Raw genomic sequence first — 18662 nt, 5'->3', positions numbered from 1 at the left:
GCTTTTGGTGTCTCCGCATACCGCAGCATGCGACATAGCTTTGCAGACGATAAGTACAACCGTTTCGGAGGGAAGAGCCGCCAATGTGACGATCTGGCTTTAAGTCGATTCGATAACAAATGACGAAAACGGACGGATTTCTCAGGTTTTTACTACATATGAACACTTTACACATTCTCCCGTGCAACTCGGCTGATAGTCCTCCTGCATGTAAAATCTTAAGTTCCTATCTCATGTCCAAGGCACCAAAGCCAGCTAAAAAGTCAATAATCGATACCTAAAACTTGAATTGTACTACTTCTTACTGGCTATTACATCAACTTAGAAGCTTCATCTGTGTTCTACTATGGTGCTTTTAGTGTCTCCGCATAGGGCAGCACGAGACATAGCATTGCAGACGATAAGTACAACCGTTTCGGAGGGAAGAGCCGCCAATGTGACGATCTGGCTTTAAGTCGATTCGATAACAAATGACGAAAACGGACGGATTTCTCAGGTTTTTACTACATATGAACACTTTTCACATTCTCCTCTGCAACTGGGCAGCTAGTCCTCCTTTTATGCAGAATATTAAGGTCCTAGCTCATGTCCAAGGCACCAAAGCCAGCTAAAAAGTCAATAATCGATACCTAAAACTTGAATTGGATTACTTCTTACTAGCTATTACATCAACTTAGAAGCTTCATCTGTGTTCTACTATGGTGCTTTTAGTGTCTCCGCATACCGCAGCACGCGAACTAGCTTTGCAAACGATAAGTACAACCGTTCCAGAGGGAGAAGAGCGGCCAATGTGACGATCTGGCTTTAAGTCGATTCGATAACAAATGACGAAAACGGACGGATTTCTCAGGTTTTTACTACATATAAACACTTTTCACATTCTCCTGTGTAACTCGGCTGCTAGTCCTCCTTTCATGCTGAATCTTAAGGTCCTAGCTCATGTCCAAGGCACCAAAGCCAGCTAAAATGTCAATAATCAGTAACTAAAACTTGAATTGTACTACTTCTTACTGGCTATTACATCAACTTGGAAGTGTCATTTGTGTTCTACTATGTTGCTTTTAGTGTCTCTGCATACCGCAGCACGCGACATAGCTCTGCACACGATAAGTACAACCGTTTCAGAAAGAAGAGCGGCCAATGTGACGATCTGGCTTTAAGTCGATTCGATAACAAATGACGAAAACGGACGGATTTCTCAGGTTTTTACTACATATGAACACTTTACACATTTTCCCGTGGAACTCAGCTGCTAATCCTCCTGCATGTAAAATCTTAAGTTCCTAGCTCACGTCCAAGGCACCAAACAAGGGTAACAAGTCAATAACCGATTCCTAAAACTTGAATTGTACTATTTCTTACTGGCTATTACATCATCTTAGAAGCTACATCTGTGTTCTACAATGGTGCTTTTAGTGTCTCCGAATACCGCCGTTCGCGACATAGCTTTGCAGACGATAAGTACAACCGTTTCAGAGAGCAGAGCGGCCAATGTGACGATTTGGCTTTAAGTCGATTCGATAAAAAGACGAAAACGGACGGATTTCTCAGGTTTTTACTCTATTTGGACACTTTTCACATTCTCCCGTGCAACTCGGCTGCTAGTCCTCCTATCATGCAGAATCTTAAGGTCCTAGCTCATGTCCAAGGCATCAAAGCCAGCTAAAAAGTCAATAATCGATACCTAAAACTTGAAATGTACTACTTCTTACTGGCTATTACATCAACTTAGAAGCTTCATCTGTGTTCCACTAGGGTGATTTTAGTGTCCCCGCATGCCGCAGCACGCGACATACCTTTGCAGACGATAAGTACAACCGTTTCAGAGAGAAGAGCGGCCAATGTGACGATCTGGCTTTAAGTCGATTCGATAACAAATGACGAAAACGGACGGATTTCTCAGGTTTTTACTGCATATAAACACTTTTCACATTCTCCTGTGTAACTCGGCTGCTAGTCCTCCTTTCATGCAGAATCTTAATGTCCTAGCTCATGTCCAAGGCTCCAAGGCCAGCTAAAAAGTCAATAATCAGTAGCTAAAACTTGAATTGTACTACATCTTACTGGCTATTACATCAACTTAGAAGCTTCATCTGTGTTCTACTATGGTGCTTTTAGTGTCTCCGCATACCGCAGCATGCGACATAGCTTTGCAGACGATAAGTACAACCGTTTCGGAGGGAAGAGCAGCCAATGTGACGATCTGGCTTTAAGTCGATTCGATAACAAATGACGAAAACGGACGGATTTCTCAGGTTTTTACTACATATAAACACTTTTTACATTATCCTGTGTAACTCGGCTGCTAGTCCTCTTTTCATGCAGAATCTTAAGGTCCTAGCTCATGTCCAAGGCACCAAAGCCAGGTAAAAAGTCAATAATCAGTAACTAAAACTTGAATTGTACTACTTCTTACTGGCTATTACATCAACTTGGAAGTGTCATCTGTGTTCTACTATGGTGCTTTTAGTGTCTCTGCATAGCGCAGCACGCGACATAGCTCTGCACACGATAAGTACAACCGTTTCAGAGAGAAGAGTGGCCAATGTGACGATCTGGCTTTAAGTCGATTCGATAACAAATGACGAAAACGGACGGATTTCTCAGGTTTTTACTACATATGAACACTTTTCACATTCTCCCGTGCAACTCGGCTGCTAGTCCTCCTTTCATGCCGAATCTTAAGGTCCTAGCTCATGTCCAAGGCACCAAACCCAGCTAAAAAGTCAATAATCGATACCTAAATCTTGAAGTGTACTACTTCTTACTGGCTATTACATCAACTTAGAAGCTTCATCTGTGTTCTACTATGGTGCTTTTAGTGTCTCCGCATACCGCATCACGCGACATAGCTTTGCAGACGATAAGTACAACCGTTTCAGAGAGAAGAGCAGCCAATGTGACGATCTGGCTTTAAGTCGAGTCGATAACAAATGAGGAAAACGGACGGATTTCTCAGGTTTTTACTACATATGAACACTTTTCACATTCTCCCGTGCAACTCGGCTGCTAGTCCTCCTTTCATGCAGAATCTTAAGGTAACAGCTCATGTCCAAGGCACCAAAGCCAGCTAAAATGTCAATAATCGATACCTAAAACTTGAATTGTACTACTTCTTACTGCCTATTACATCATCATAGAAGCTTCATCTGTGTTCTACTATGGTGCTTTTAGTGTCTCCGCATACCGCAGCACGCGACATAGCTTTGCAGACGATAAGTACAACCGTTTCAGAGAGAAGAGCGGCCAATGTGACGATCTGGCGAGTCGATAACAAATGACGAAAACGGACGGATTTCTCAGGTTTTTACTACATATGAACACTTTTCACATTCTCCCGTGCAACTCGGCTGCTAGTCCTCCTTTCATGCAGAATCTTAAGGTCCTAGCTCATGTCCAAGGCACCAAATCCATCTAAGAAGTCAATAATCGATACCTTAAACTTGAATTGTACTACTTCTTACTGGCTATTACATCAACTTAGAAGCTTCATCTGTGTTCTACTATGGTGCTTTTAGTGTCTCCGCATACCGCAGCACGCGACATAGCTTTGAAGACGATAAGTACAACCGTTTCCGAGAGAAGAGCGGCCAATGTGACGATCTGGCTTTAAGTCGATTCGATAACAAATGACGAAAACGGACGGATTTCTCAAGTTTGTACTACATATGAACACTTTTCACATTCTCCCGTGCAACTCGGCTGCTACTCCTCCTTTCATGCAGAATCTTATGGTCCAAGCTCATCTCCAAGGCACCAAAGCTAGCTAAAAAGTCAATAATCGATACCTAAAACTTGAATTGTACTACTTCTTACTGGCTATTACATCTTCTTAGAAGCTTCATATGTGTTCTACTATGGTGCTTTTAGTGTCTCCGCATACCGCAGCACGCGACATAGCTTTGCAGACGATAAGTACAACCGTTTCAGAGAGAAGAGCGGCCAATGTGACGATCTGGCTTTAAGTCGATTCGATAACAAATGACGAAAACGGACGGATTTCTCAGGTTTTTACTACATATAAACACTTTTCACATTCTCCTGTGTAACTCGGCTGCTAGTCCTCTTTCATGTAGAATCTTAAGGTCCTAGCTCATGTCCAAGGCTCCAAAGCCAGCTAAAAAGTCAATAATCAGTAGCTAAAACTTGAATTGTACTACATCTTACTGGCTATTACATCAACTTAGAAGCTTCATCTGTGTTCTACTATGGTGCTTTTAGTGTCTCCGCATACCGCAGCATGCGACATAGCTTTGCAGAAGATAAGTACAACCGTTTCGGAGGGAAGAGCGGCCAATGTGACGATCTGGCTTTAAGTCGATTCGATAACAAATGACGAAAACGGACGGATTTCTCAGGTTTTTACTACATATGAACACTTTTCACATTCTCCTGGGCAACTCGGCTGCTAGTCCTCCTTTCATATAGAATCTTAAGGTCCTAGCTCATGTCCAAGGCACCAAATCCATCTAAGAAGTCAATAATCGATACCATAAACTTGAAGTGTACTACTTCTTACTGGCTATTACATCAACTTAGAAGCTTCATCTCTGTTAAAAAAGGTGCTTTTAGTGTCACCGCATACCGCAGCACGCGACATAGCTTTGCAGACGATAAGTACAACCGTTTCAGAGAGAAGAGCGGCCAATGTGACGATCTGGCTTTAAGTCGATTCGATAACAAATGACGAAAATGGACCGATTTCTCAGGTTTTTACTACATATGAACACTTTTCAAATTCTCCCGTGCAACTCGGCTGCTAGTCCTCCTTTCATGCAGAATCTTAAGGTCCTAGCTCATGTCCAAGGCATCAAAGCCAGCTAAAAAGTCAATAATCGATACCTAAAACTTGAATTGTACTAGTTCTTACTGGCTATTACATCAACTAAGAAGCTTCATCTGTGTTCTACTATGGTGCTTTTAGTGTCTCCGTATACCGCAGCACGCGACATAGCTTTGCTGACGATAAGTACAACCGTTTCAGAGAGGAGAGCGGCCAATGTGACGATCTGGCTTTAAGTCGATTCGATAACAAATGACGAAAACAGACGGATTTCTCAGGTTTTTACTACATGTGAACACTTTTCACATTCTCCCGTGCAACTCGGCTGCTAGTCCTCCTTTCATGCAGAATCTTAAGGTCCTAGCTCATGTCCATGGCACCAAAGCCAGCTAAAAAGTCAATAATCAGAAGCTAAAACTTGAATTGTACTACATCTTACTGGCTATTACATCAACTTAGAAGCTTCATCGGTGTTCTACTATGGTGCGTTTAGTGTCTCCGCATACCGCAGCATGCGACATAGTTTTGCAGACGATAAGTACAACCGTTTCGGAGGGAAGAGCGGCCAATGTGACGATTTGGCTTTAAGTCGATTCGATAACAAATGACCAAAACGGACGGATGTCTCAGGTTTTTACTACATATGAACACTTTTCACATTCTCCTGTGCAACTCGGCTTCTAGTCCTCCTTTCAGGCAGAATCTTAAGGTACTAACCCATGTCCAAGGCACCAAAGCCAGCTAAAAAGTCAATAATCGATACCTAAAACGTGAATTGTACTACTTCTTACTGGGTATTACATCAACTTAGAAGCTTCATCTGTGTTCTACTATGGTGCTTTTAGTTTCTCCGCATACCGCAGCACGCGACACAGCTTTGCAGACGATAAGTACAACCGTTTCAGAGAGAAGAGCGGCAAATGTGACAATCAGGCTTAAGTCGATTCGATAACAAATGACGTAAACGGACGGATTTCTCAGGTTTTTACTACATTTGAACACTTTTCAAATTCTCCCGTGCAACTCGGATGCTAGTCCTCCTTTCATGCAGAATCTTAAGGTCCTAGCTGATGTCCAAGGCGTCAAAGCCAGCTAAAAAGTCAATAATCGATACCTAAAACTTGAATTGTACTACTTCTTACTGGCTATTACATCAACTTAGAAGCTTCATCTGTGTTCCACGATGGTGCTTTTAGTGTCTCCGCATACCGCAGCACGCGACATAGCTTTGCAGACGATAAGTACAACCGTTTCAGAGAGGAGAGCGGCCAATGTGACGATCTGGCTTTAAGTCGATTCGATAACAATTGACGAAAACGGACGGATTTCTCAGGTTTTTACTACATATGAACACTTTTCACATTCTCCCGTGCAACTCGGCTGCTAGTCCTCCTTTCATGCAGAATCATAAATTATAGATCATGTCCAAGGCACCAAAGCCAGCTAAAAAGTCAATAATCGATACATAAAACTTGAATTGTACTACTTCTTACTGGCTATTACATCAACTTAGAAGCTTCATCTGTGTTCTACTATGGTGCTTTTAGTGTCTCCGCATAGCGCAGCACGCGACATAGCATTGCAGACGATAAGTACAACCGTTTCTGAGAGAAGAGCGGCTAATGTGACAATCTGGCTTTAAGTCGATTCGATAACAAATGACGAAAACGGACGGATTTCTCAGGTTTTTACTACATATGAACACTTTTCAAATTCTCCCGTGCAACTTGGCTGCTAGTCCTCCTTTCATGCAGAATATTAAGGTCCTAGCTCATGTCCAAAGCATCAAAGCCAGCTAAAAAGTCAATAATCGATAACTAAAACTTGAATTGTACTACTTCTTACTGGCTATTACATCAACTTAGAAGCTTCATCTGTGTTCCACTATGGTGATTTTAGTGTCCCCGCATGCCGCAGCACGCGACATAGCTTTGCAGACGATAAGTACAACCGTTTCAGAGAGAAGAGCGGCCAATGTGACGATCTGGCTTTAAGTCGATTCGATAACAAATGACGAAAACGAACGGTTTTCTCAGGTTTTTACTACATATGAACACTTTACACATTCTCCCGTGCAACTCGTCTGCTAGTCCTCCTGCATGTGAAATCTTAAGTTCCTAGCTCATGTCCAAGGCACCAAACAAGGGTAAAAAGTCAATAACCGATACCTAAAACTTGAATGGTACTATTTCTTACTGGCTATTACATCATCTTAGAAGCTACATCTGTGTTCTACTATGGTGCTTTTAGTGTCTCCGAATACCGCAGTACGCGACATACCTTTGCAGACGATAAGTACAACCGTTTCAGAGAGCAGAGCGGCCAATGTGACGATTTGGCTTTAAGTCGATTCGATAAAAATGACGAAAACGGACGGATTTCTCAGTTTTTTACTTTATTTGAACACTTTTCACATTCTCCCGTGCAACTCGGCTGCTAGTCCTCCTTTCATGCAGAATCTTAAGGTCCTAGCTCATGTCCAAGGCACCAATTCCATCTAAGAAGTCAATAATCGATACCATAAACTTGAAGTGTACTACTTCTTACTGGCTATTACATCAACTTAGAAGCTTCATCTGTGTTCTGCTATGGTGCTTTTAGTGTCTCCGCATACCGGAGCAAGAGACATAGCTTTTCAGACGATAATTAGGACCATTTCAGAGAGAAGAGCGGCCAATGTGATGATCTGGCTTTAAGTCGAGTCGATAACAAATGACGAAAACGGACCAATTTCTCAGGTTTTTACTACATATGAACACTTTTCAAATTCTCCCGTGCAACTCGGCTGCTAGTCCTCCTTTCATGCAGAATCTTAAGGTCCTAGCTCATGTCCAAGGCATCAAAGCCAGCTAAAAAGTCAATAATCGATACCTGAAACTAAAATTGTACTAGTTCTTACTGGCTATTACATCAACTTAGAAGTTTCATCTGTGTTCCAATATGGTGCTTTTAGTGTCTCCGCATACCGCAGCACGCGACATAGCTTTGCAGACGATAAGTACAACCGTTTCAGAGAGGAGAGCGGCCAATGTGACGATCTATCTTTATGTCGATTCGATAACAAATGATGAAAACGGACGGATTTCTCAGGTTTTTACTACATATGAACACTTTTCACATTCTCCCGTGCAACTAGGCTGCTAGACCTCCTTTCATGCAGAATCTTAAAGTAATAGCTCATTTCCAAGGCACCAAAGCCAACTAAGAAGTCAAAAATCGATACCTAAAACTTGAATTGTACTACTTCTTACTGGCTATTACAGCAACTTAGAAGCTTCATCTGTGTTCTAGTATGGTGATTTTAGTGTCCCCGCATACCGCAGCACGCGACATAGCTTTACAGACGATAAGTACAACCGTTTCAGAGAGAAGAGCGGCCAATGTGACGATTTGGCTTTAAGTCGATTCGATAACAAATGACCAAAACGGACGGATATCTCAGGTTTTTACTACATATGAACACTTTTCACATTCTCCTGTGCAACTCGGCTGCTAGTCCTCCTTTCATGCAGAATCTTTAGGTCCTAGCCCATGTCCAAGTCTCCAAAGCCAGCTAAAAAGTCAATAATCAGTAGCTATAACTTGAATTGTACAACATCTTACTGGCTATTACATCAACTTAGAAGCTTCATCGGTGTTTTACTATGGTGCTTTTACTGTCTCCGCATACCGCAGCACGCGACATAGCTTTGCAGACGATAAGTACAACCGTTTCTGAGTGAAGAGCGGCCAATGTGACAATCTGGCTTTAAGTCGATTCGATAACAAATGACGAAAACGGACGGATTTCTCAGGTTTTTACTACATATGAACACTTTTCGAATTCTCCCGTGCAACTTGGCTGCTAGTCCTCCTTTCATGCAGAATATTAAGGTCCTAGCTCATGTCCAAGGTATCAAAGCCAGCTAAAAAGTCAATAATCGATGACTAAAACTTGAATTGTACTACTTCTTACTGGCTATTACATCAACTTAGAAGCTTCATCTGTGTTCCACTATGGTGATTTTAGTGTCCCCGCATGCCGCAGCACGCGACATAGCTTTGCAGACGATAAGTACAACCGTTTCAGAGAGAAGAGCGGCCAATGTGACGAACTGGCTTTAAGTCGATTCGATAACAAATGACGAAAACGGACGGATTTCTCAGGTTTTTACTACATATAAACACTTTTCACATTCTCCTGTGTAACTCGGCTGCTAGTCCTCCTTTCATGCAGACTCTTAAGGTCCTAGCTCATGTCCAAGGCGCGAAAGCCAGCTAAAAAGCAAATAATCAGTAGCTAAAACTTGAATTGTAATACATCTTACTGGCTATTACATCAACTTAGAAGCTTCATCCGTGTTCAGCTATGGTGCTTTTAGTGTCTCCGCATACCGCAGCATGCGACATAGCTTTGCAGAAGATAAGTACAACCGTTTCGGAGGGAAGAGCGGCCAATGTGACGATCTGGCTTTAAGTCGATTCGATAACAAATGACGAAGACGGACGGATTTCTCAGGTTTTTACTACATATGAACACTTTTCACATTCTCCCGTGCAACTCGGCTGCTAGTCCTCCTTCTATGCAGAATCATAAGGTCCTAGCTCATGTCCAAGGCATCAAAGCCAGCTAAAAAGTCAATAATCAGTACCTAAAACTTGAATTGTACTACTTCTTACTGGCTATTACATCAAATTAGAAGCTTCATCTGTGTTCTACTGTGGTGGTTTTAGTGTCTCCGCCTACCGCAGCATACGACATAGCTTTGCAGACGATAAGTACAACCGTTTCAGAGAGAAGAGCGGCCAATGTGACGATCTGGCTTTGTCGATTCGATAACAAATGACGAAAACGGACGGATTTCTCAGGTTTTTACTACATATGAACACTTTTCACATTCTCCCGTGCAACGCGGCTGCTAGACCTCCTTTCATGCAGAATCTTAAGGTAATAGCTCATTTCCAAGGCACCAAAGCCAACTAAGAAGTCAAAAATCGATACCTAAAACTTGAATTGTACTACTTCTTACTGGCTATTACAGCAACTTAGAAGCTTCATCTGTGTTCTAGTATGGTGATTTTAGTGTCCCCGCATACCGCAGCACGCGACATAGCTTTACAGACGATAAGTACAACCGTTTCAGAGAGAAGAGCGGCCAATGTGACGATTTGGCTTTAAGTCGATTCGATAACAAATGACCAAAACGGACGGATTTCTTAGGTTTTTACTACATATGAACACTTTTCACATTCTCCTGTGCAACTCGGCTGCTAGTCCTCCTTCCATGCAGAATCTTAAGGTCCTAGCCCATGTCCAAGGCTCCAAAGCCAGCTAAAAAGTCAATAATCAGTAGCTATAACTTGAATTGTACTACATCTTACTGGCTATTACATCAACTTAGAAGCTTCATCGGTGTTTTACTATGGTGCTTTTACTGTCTCCGCATACCGCAGCACGCGACATAGCTTTGCAGACGATAAGTACAACCGTTTCTGAGAGAAGAGCGGCCAATGTGACAATCTGGCTTTAAGTCGATTCGATAACAAATGACGAAAACGGACGGATTTCTCAGGTTTTTACTACATATGAACACTTTTCGAATTCTCCCGTGCAACTTGGCTGCTAGTCCTCCTTTCCTGCAGAATATTAAGGTCCTAGCTCATGTCCAAGGTATCAAAGCCAGCTAAAAAGTCAATAATCGATGACTAAAACTTGAATTGTACTACTTCTTACTGGCTATTACATCAACTTAGAAGCTTCATCTGTGTTCCACTATGGTGATTTTAGTGTCCCCGCATGCCGCAGCACGCGACATAGCTTTGCAGACGATAAGTACAACCGTTTCAGAGAGAAGAGCGGCCAATGTGACGAACTGGCTTTAAGTCGATTCGATAACAAATGACGAAAACGGACGGATTTCTCAGGTTTTTACTACATATAAACACTTTTCACATTCTCCTGTGTAACTCGGCTGCTAGTCCTCCTTTCATGCAGAATCTTAAGGTCCTAGCTCATGTCCAAGGCTCGAAAGCCAGCTAAAAAGCAAATAATCAGTAGCTAAAACTTGAATTGTAATACATCTTACTGGCTATTACATCAACTTAGAAGCTTCATCCGTGTTCAGCTATGGTGCTTTTAGTGTCTCCGCATACCGCAGCATGCGACATAGCTTTGCAGACGATAAGTACATCCGTTTCGGAGGGAAGAGCGGCCAATGTGACGATCTGGCTTTAAGTCGATTCGATAACAAATGACGAAGACGGACGGATTTCTCAGGTTTTTACTACATATGAACACTTTTCACATTCTCCCGTGCAACTCGGCTGCTACTCCTCCTTCTATGCAGAATCTTAAGGTCCTAGCTCATGTCCAAGGCATCAAAGCCAGCTAAAAAGTCAATAATCAGTACCTAAAACTTGAATTGTACTACTTCTTACTGGCTATTACATCAAATTAGAAGCTTCATCTGTGTTCTACTGTGGTGGTTTTAGTGTCTCCGCCTACCGCAGCATACAACATAGCTTTGCAGACGATAAGTACAACCGTTTCAGAGAGAAGAGCGGCCAATGTGACGATCTGGCTTTGTCGATTCGATAACAAATGACGAAAACGGACGGATTTCTCAGGTTTTTACTACATATGAACACTTTTCACATTCTGCCGTGCAACTCGGCTGCTAGACCTCCTTTCATGCAGAATCTTAAGGTAATAGCTCATTTCCAAGGCACCAAAGCCAACTAAGAAGTCAAAAATCGATACCTAAAACTTGAATTGTACTACTTCTTACTGGCTATTACAGCAACTTAGAAGCTTCATCTGTGTTCTAGTATGGTGATTTTAGTGTCCCCGCATACCGCAGCACGCGACATAGCTTTGCAGACGATAAGTACAACCGTTTCAGAGAGAAGAGCGGCCAATGTGACGATTTGGCTTTAAGTCGATTCGATAACAAATGACCAAAACGGACGGATTTCTTAGGTTTTTACTACATATGAACACTTTTCACATTCTCCTGTGCAACTCGGCTGCTAGTCCTCCTTTCATGCAGAATCTTAAGGTCCTAGCCCATGTCCAAGGCTCCAAAGCCAGCTAAAAAGTCAATAATCAGTAGCTATAACTTGAATTGTACTACATCTTACTGGCTATTACATCAACTTAGAAGCTTCATCGGTGTTTTACTATGGTGCTTTTACTGTCTCCGCATACCGCAGCACGCGACATAGCTTTGCAGACGATAAGTACAACCGTTTCTGAGAGAAGAGCGTCCAATGTGACAATCTGGCTTTAAGTCGATTCGATAACAAATGACGAAAACGGACGGATTTCTCAGGTTTTTACTACATATGAACACTTTTCGAATTCTCCCGTGCAACTTGGCTGCTAGTCCTCCTTTCATGCAGAATATTAAGGTCCTAGCTCATGTCCAAGGTATCAAAGCCAGCTAAAAAGTCAATAATCGATGACTAAAACTTGAATTCTACTACTTCTTACTGGCTATTACATCAACTTAGAAGCTTCATCTGTGTTCCACTATGGTGATTTTAGTGTCCCCGCATGCCGCAGCACGCGACATAGCTTTGCAGACGATAAGTACAACCGTTTCAGAGAGAAGAGCGGCCAATGTGACGAACTGGCTTTAAGTCGATTCGATAACAAATGACGAAAACGGACGGATTTCTCAGGTTTTTACTACATATAAACACTTTTCACATTCTCCTGTGTAACTCGGCTGCTAGTCCTCCTTTCATGCAGAATCTTAAGGTCCTAGCTCATGTCCAAGGCTCGAAAGCCAGCTAAAAAGCAAATAGTCAGTAGCTAAAACTTGAATTGTAATACATCTTACTGGCTATTACATCAACTTAGAAGCTTCATCTGTGTTCAGCTATGGTGCTTTTAGTGTCTCCGCATACCGCAGCATGCGACATAGCTTTGCAGACGATAAGTACAACCGTTTCGGAGGGAAGAGCGGCCAATGTGACGATCTGGCTTTAAGTCGATTCGATAACAAATGACGAAGACGGACGGATTTCTCAGGTTTTTACTACATATGAACACTTTTCACATTCTCCCGTGCAACTCGGCTGCTAGTCCTCCTTCTATGCAGAATCTTAAGGTCCTAGCTCATGTCCAAGGCATCAAAGCCAGCTAAAAAGTCAATAATCAGTACCTAAAACTTGAATTGTACTACTTCTTACTGGCTATTACATCAAATTAGAAGCTTCATCTGTGTTCTACTGTGGTGGTTTTAGTGTCTCCGCCTACCTCAGCATACGACATAGCTTTGCAGACGATAAGTACAACCGTTTCAGAGAGAAGAGCGGCCAATGTGACGATCTGGCTTTGTCGATTCGATAACAAATGACGAAAACGGACGGATTTCTCAGGTTTTTACTACATATGAACACTTTTCACATTCTCCCGTGCAACTCGGCTGCTAGACCTCCTTTCATGCAGAATCTTAAGGTAATAGCTCATTTCCAAGGCACCAAAGCCAACTAAGAAGTCAAAAATCGATACCTAAAACTTGAATTGTACTACTTCTTACTGGCTATTACAGCAACTTAGAAGCTTCATCTGTGTTCTAGTATGGTGATTTTAGTGTCCCCGCATACCGCAGCACGCGACATAGCTTTACAGACGATAAGTACAACCGTTTCAGTGAGAAGAGCGGCCAATGTGACGATTTGGCTTTAAGTCGATTCGATAACAAATGACCAAAACGGACGGATTTCTTAAGTTTTTACTACATATGAACACTTTTCACATTCTCCTGTGCAACTCGGCTGCTAGTCCTCCTTTCATGCAGAATCTTAAGGTCCTAGCCCATGTCCAAGGCTCCAAAGCCAGCTAAAAAGTCAATAATCAGTAACTATAACTTGAATTGTACTACATCTTACTGGCTATTACATCAACTTAGAAGCTTCATCGGTGTTTTACTATGGTGCTTTTACTGTCTCCGCATACCGCAGCATGCGACATAGCTTTGCAGACGATAAGTACAACCGTTTCTGAAAGAAGAGCGGCCAATGTGACAATCTGGCTTTTTATGTCGATTCGATAACAAATGACGAAAACGGACGGATTTCTCAGGTTTTTACTACATATGAACACTTTTCGAATTCTCCCGTGCAACTTGGCTGCTAGTCCTCCTTTCATGCAGAATATTAAGGTCCTAGCACATGTCCAAGGTATCAAAGCCAGCTAAAAAGTCAATAATCGATAACTAAAACTTGAATTGTACTACTTCTTATTGGCTATTACATCAACTTAGAAGCTTCATCTGTGTTCCACTATGGTGATTTTAGTGTCCCCGCATGCCGCAGCACGCGACATAGCTTTGCAGACGATAAGTACAACCGTTTCAGAGAGCCGAGCGGCTAATGTGACGATCTGGCTTTAAGTCGATTCGATAACAAATGACGAAAACGAACGGATTTCTCAGGTTTTTACTACATATGAACACTTTACACATTCTCCCGTGCAACTCGTCTGCTAGTCCTCCTGCATGTAAAATCTTAAGTTCCTAGCTCATGTCCGAGGCACCAAACAAGGGTAAAAAGTCAATAACCGATTCCTAAAACTTGAATGGTACTGTTTCTTACTGGCTATTACATCATCTTAGAAGCTACATCTGTGTTCTACTATGGTGCTTTTAGTGTCTCCGAATACCGCAGTACGCGACATAGCTCTGCAGACGATAAGTACAACCGTTTCAGAGAGCAGAGCGGCCAATGTGACGATTTGGCTTTAAGTCGATTCGATAAAAATGACGAAAACGGACGGATTTCTCAGGTTTTTACTCTATTTGAACACTTTTCACATTCTCCCGTGCAACACGGCTGCTAGTCCTCCTTTCATGCAGAATCTTAAGGTCCTAGCTCATGTTCAGGGCACCAAAGCCAGCTAAAAAGTCAATAATCGATACCTAAAACTTGAATTGTACTACTTCTTACTGGCTATTACATCAACTTAGAAGCTTCATCTGTGTTCTACTATGGTGCTTTTAGTGTCTCCGCATAGCGCAGCATGCGACATAGCATTGCAGATGATAAGTACAACCGTTTCAGAGAGAAGAACGGCCAATGTGACAATCTGTCTTTAAGTCGATTCGATAACAAATGACGAAAACGGACGGATTTCTCAGGTTTTTACTACATATGAACACTTTTCAAATTCTCCCGTACAACTCGGCTGCTAGTCCTCCTTACATGCAGAATCTTAAGGTCCTAGCTCATGTCCAAGGCATCAAAGCCAGCTAAAAAGTCAATAACCGATACCTAAAACTTGAATTATACTACTTCTTACTGGCTATTACATAACTTAGAAGCTTCATCTGTGTTCCACTATGGTGATTTTAGTGTCCCCGCATGCCGCAGCACGCGACATCGCTTTGCAGACGATAAGTACAACCGTTTCAGAGAGAAGAGCGGCCAATGTGACTAACTGGCTTTAAGTCGATTCGATAACAAATGACGAAAACGGACGGATTTCTCAGGTTTTTACTACATATGAACACTTTTCACTTTCTCCTGTGTAACTCGGCTGCTAGTCCTCCTTTCATGCAGAATCTTAAGGTCCTAGCTCATGTCCAAGGCTCGAAAGCCAGCTAAAAAGCAAATAATCAGTAGCTAAAACTTGAATTGTAATACATCTTACTGGCTATTACATCAACTTAGAAGCTTCATCTGTGTTCAACTATGGTGCTTTTAGTGTCTCCGCATACCGCAGCATGCGACATAGCTTTGCAGACGATAAGTACAACCGTTTCGGAGGGAAGAGCGGCCAATGTGACGATCTGGCTTTAAGTCGATTCGATAACAAATGACGAAAACGGACGGATTTCTCAGGTTTTTACTACATATGAACACTTTTCACATTCTCCCGTGCAACTCGGCTGCTAGTCCTCCTTTAATGCAGAATCTTAAGGTCCTAGCTCATGTCCAAGGCACCAAAGCTAGCTAAAAAGTCAATAATCGATACCTAAAACTTGAATTGTACTACTTCTTACTGGCTATTACATCAACTTAGAAGCTTCATCTGTGTTCTACTATGGTGCTTTTAGAGTCTCCGCATACCGCAGCACGCGACATAGCTTTGCAGACGATAAGTACAACCGTTTCAGAGAGAAGAGCGGCCAATGTGACGATCTGGCATTAAGTCGATTCGATAACAAATGACGAAAACGGACGGATTTCTCAGGTTTTTACTACATATGAACACTTTTCACATTCTCCCGTGCAACTCGGCTGCTAGTCCTCCTTTCATGCAGAATCTTAAGGTCCTAGCTCATGTCCAAGAAACCAAAGCCAGCTAAAAAGTCAATAATCGATACCTAAAACTTGAATTGGACTACTTCCTACTGTCTATTACATCAACTTAGAAGCTTCATCTATGTTCGACTATGGTGCTTTTAGTGTCTTCGCATACCGCAGCACGCGACATAGCTTTGCAGACGATAAGTACAACCGTTTCAGAGAGAAGAGCGGCAAATGTGACGATCTGTCTTTAAGTCGATTCGATAACAAATGACGAAAACGGACGGATTTCTCAGGTTTTTACTATATATGAACACTTTTCACATTCTCCCGTGCAACTCGGCTGCTAGTCCTCCTTTCATGCAGAATCTTAAGGTCCTAGCTCATGTCCAAGGTACCAAAGCCAACAAAAAAGTCAATAATCGATACCAAAAACTTGAATTCTACTACTTCTTACTGGCTATTACATCAACTTAGAAGCTTCATCGGTGTTCTACTATGGTGCTTTTAGTGTCTCCGCATACCGCAGCATGCGACATAGCTTTGCAGGCGATAAGTACAACCGTTTCGGAGAGAAGAGCGGCCAATGTGACGATCTGGCTTCAAGTCGATTCGATAACAAATGACGAAAACGGACGGATTTCTTAGGTTTTTACTACATATGAACACTTTTCACATTCTCCTGGGCAACTCGGCTGCTAGTCTTCCTTTCATGCAGAATCTTAAGGTCCTAGCTCATGTCCAAGGCACCAAAGCCAGCTAAAAAGTCAATAATCAGTAACTAAAACTTGAATTGTACTACTTCTTACTGGCTATTACATCAACTTGGAAGTGTCATCTGTGTTCTACTATGGTGCTTTTAGTGTCTCTGCATACCGCAGCATGCGACATAGCTCTGCAGACGATAAGTACAACCGTTTCCGAGAGAAGAGCGGCCAATGTGACGATCTGGCTTTAAGTCGATTCGATAACAAATGACGAAAACGGACGGATTTCTGAGGTTTTTACTACATATGAACACTTTTCACATTCTCCCGTGCAACTCGGCTGCTAGTCCTCCTTTCATGCAGAATATTAAGGTCCTAGCACATGTCCAAGGCACCAAAGCCAGCTAAAAAGTCAATAATCGATACCTAAAACTTGAATTGTACTATTTCTTACTGGCTATTACATCAACTTAGAAGCTTCATCTGTGGTCTACTATGGTGATTTTAGTGTCTCCGCATACCGCAGCACGCGACATAGCTCTGCAGACGATAAGTACAACCGTTTAAGAGAGAAGAGCGGCCAATGTGTCCATGTGGCTTTAAGTCGATTCGATAAAAATGATGAAAACGGACGGATTTCTCAGTTTTTACTCTATTTGAACACTTTTCACATTCTCCCGTGCAACTCGGCTGCTAGTCCTCCTTTCATGCAGAATCTTAAGGTACTAGCTCATTATCCAAGGCACAAAAGCCACATGAAAATTCAATAATCGATACCTAAAACTTGAATTGTACTACTTCTTACTGGCTATTACATCAACTTGGAAGCTTCATCTGTGTTCTACTATGGAGATTTTAGTGTCTCCGCATACCGCAACACGCAACATAGCATTGCAGACGATAAGTACAACCGTTTCAGAGAGAAGAGCGGCCAATGTGACGATCGGGCTTGAAGTCGATTCGATAACAAATGACGAAAACGGACGGATTTCTCAGGTTTTTACTACATATGAACACTTTTCACATTCTCCCGTGCAACGCGGCTGCTAGTCCTCCTTTCATGCAGAGTCTTAAGGTCATAGCTCATGTCCAAGGCACCAATGCCAGCTAAAAAGTCAATAATCAATACCTAAAACTTGAATTGTACTACTTCTTACTGGCTATTACATCAACTTAGAAGCTTCATCTGTGTTCTACTATGGTGCTTTTAGTTTCTCCGCATACCGCAGCACGCGACACAGCTTTGCAGACGATAAGTACAACCGTTTCAGAGAGAAGAGCGGCCAATGTGACAATCAGGCTTTAAGTCGATTCGATAACAAATGACGAAAACGGACGGATTTCTCAGGTTTTTACTACATATGAACACTTTTGAAATTCTCCCGTGCAACTCGGCTGCTAGTCCTCCTTTCATGCAGAATCTTAAGGTCCTAGCTCATGTCCAAGGCATCAAAGCCAGCTAAAAAGTAAATAATCGATACCTAAAACTTGAATTGTACTACTTCTTACTGGCTATTACATCAACTTAGAAGCTTCATCTGTGTTCCACTATGGTGCTTTTAGTGTCTCCGCATACCGCAGCACGCGACATAGCTTTGCAGACGATAAGTACAACCGTTTCAGAGAGGAGAGCAGCCAATGTGACGATCTGGCTTTAAGTCGATTCGATAACAAATGACGAAAACGAACGGATTTCTCAGGTTTTTACTAGATATGAACACTTTTCACATTCTCCCGTGCAACTCGGCTGCTAGTCCTCCTTTCATGCAGAATCTTAAGGTAATAGCTCATGTCCAAGGCACCAAAGCCAGCTAAAAAGTCAATAATCGATACCTAAAACTTGAATTGTGCTACTTCTTACTGGCTATTACATCAACTTAGAAGCTTCATCTGTGTTCTACTATGGTGCTTTTAGTGTCTCCGCATAGCGCAGCACG

This window comes from Schistocerca gregaria, unplaced genomic scaffold (assembly GCF_023897955.1).
Source record: "Schistocerca gregaria isolate iqSchGreg1 unplaced genomic scaffold, iqSchGreg1.2 ptg000351l, whole genome shotgun sequence".
NCBI classification, from domain to species: domain Eukaryota; kingdom Metazoa; phylum Arthropoda; class Insecta; order Orthoptera; family Acrididae; genus Schistocerca; species Schistocerca gregaria.
Note: the sequence above shows the minus strand (reverse complement) of the source record.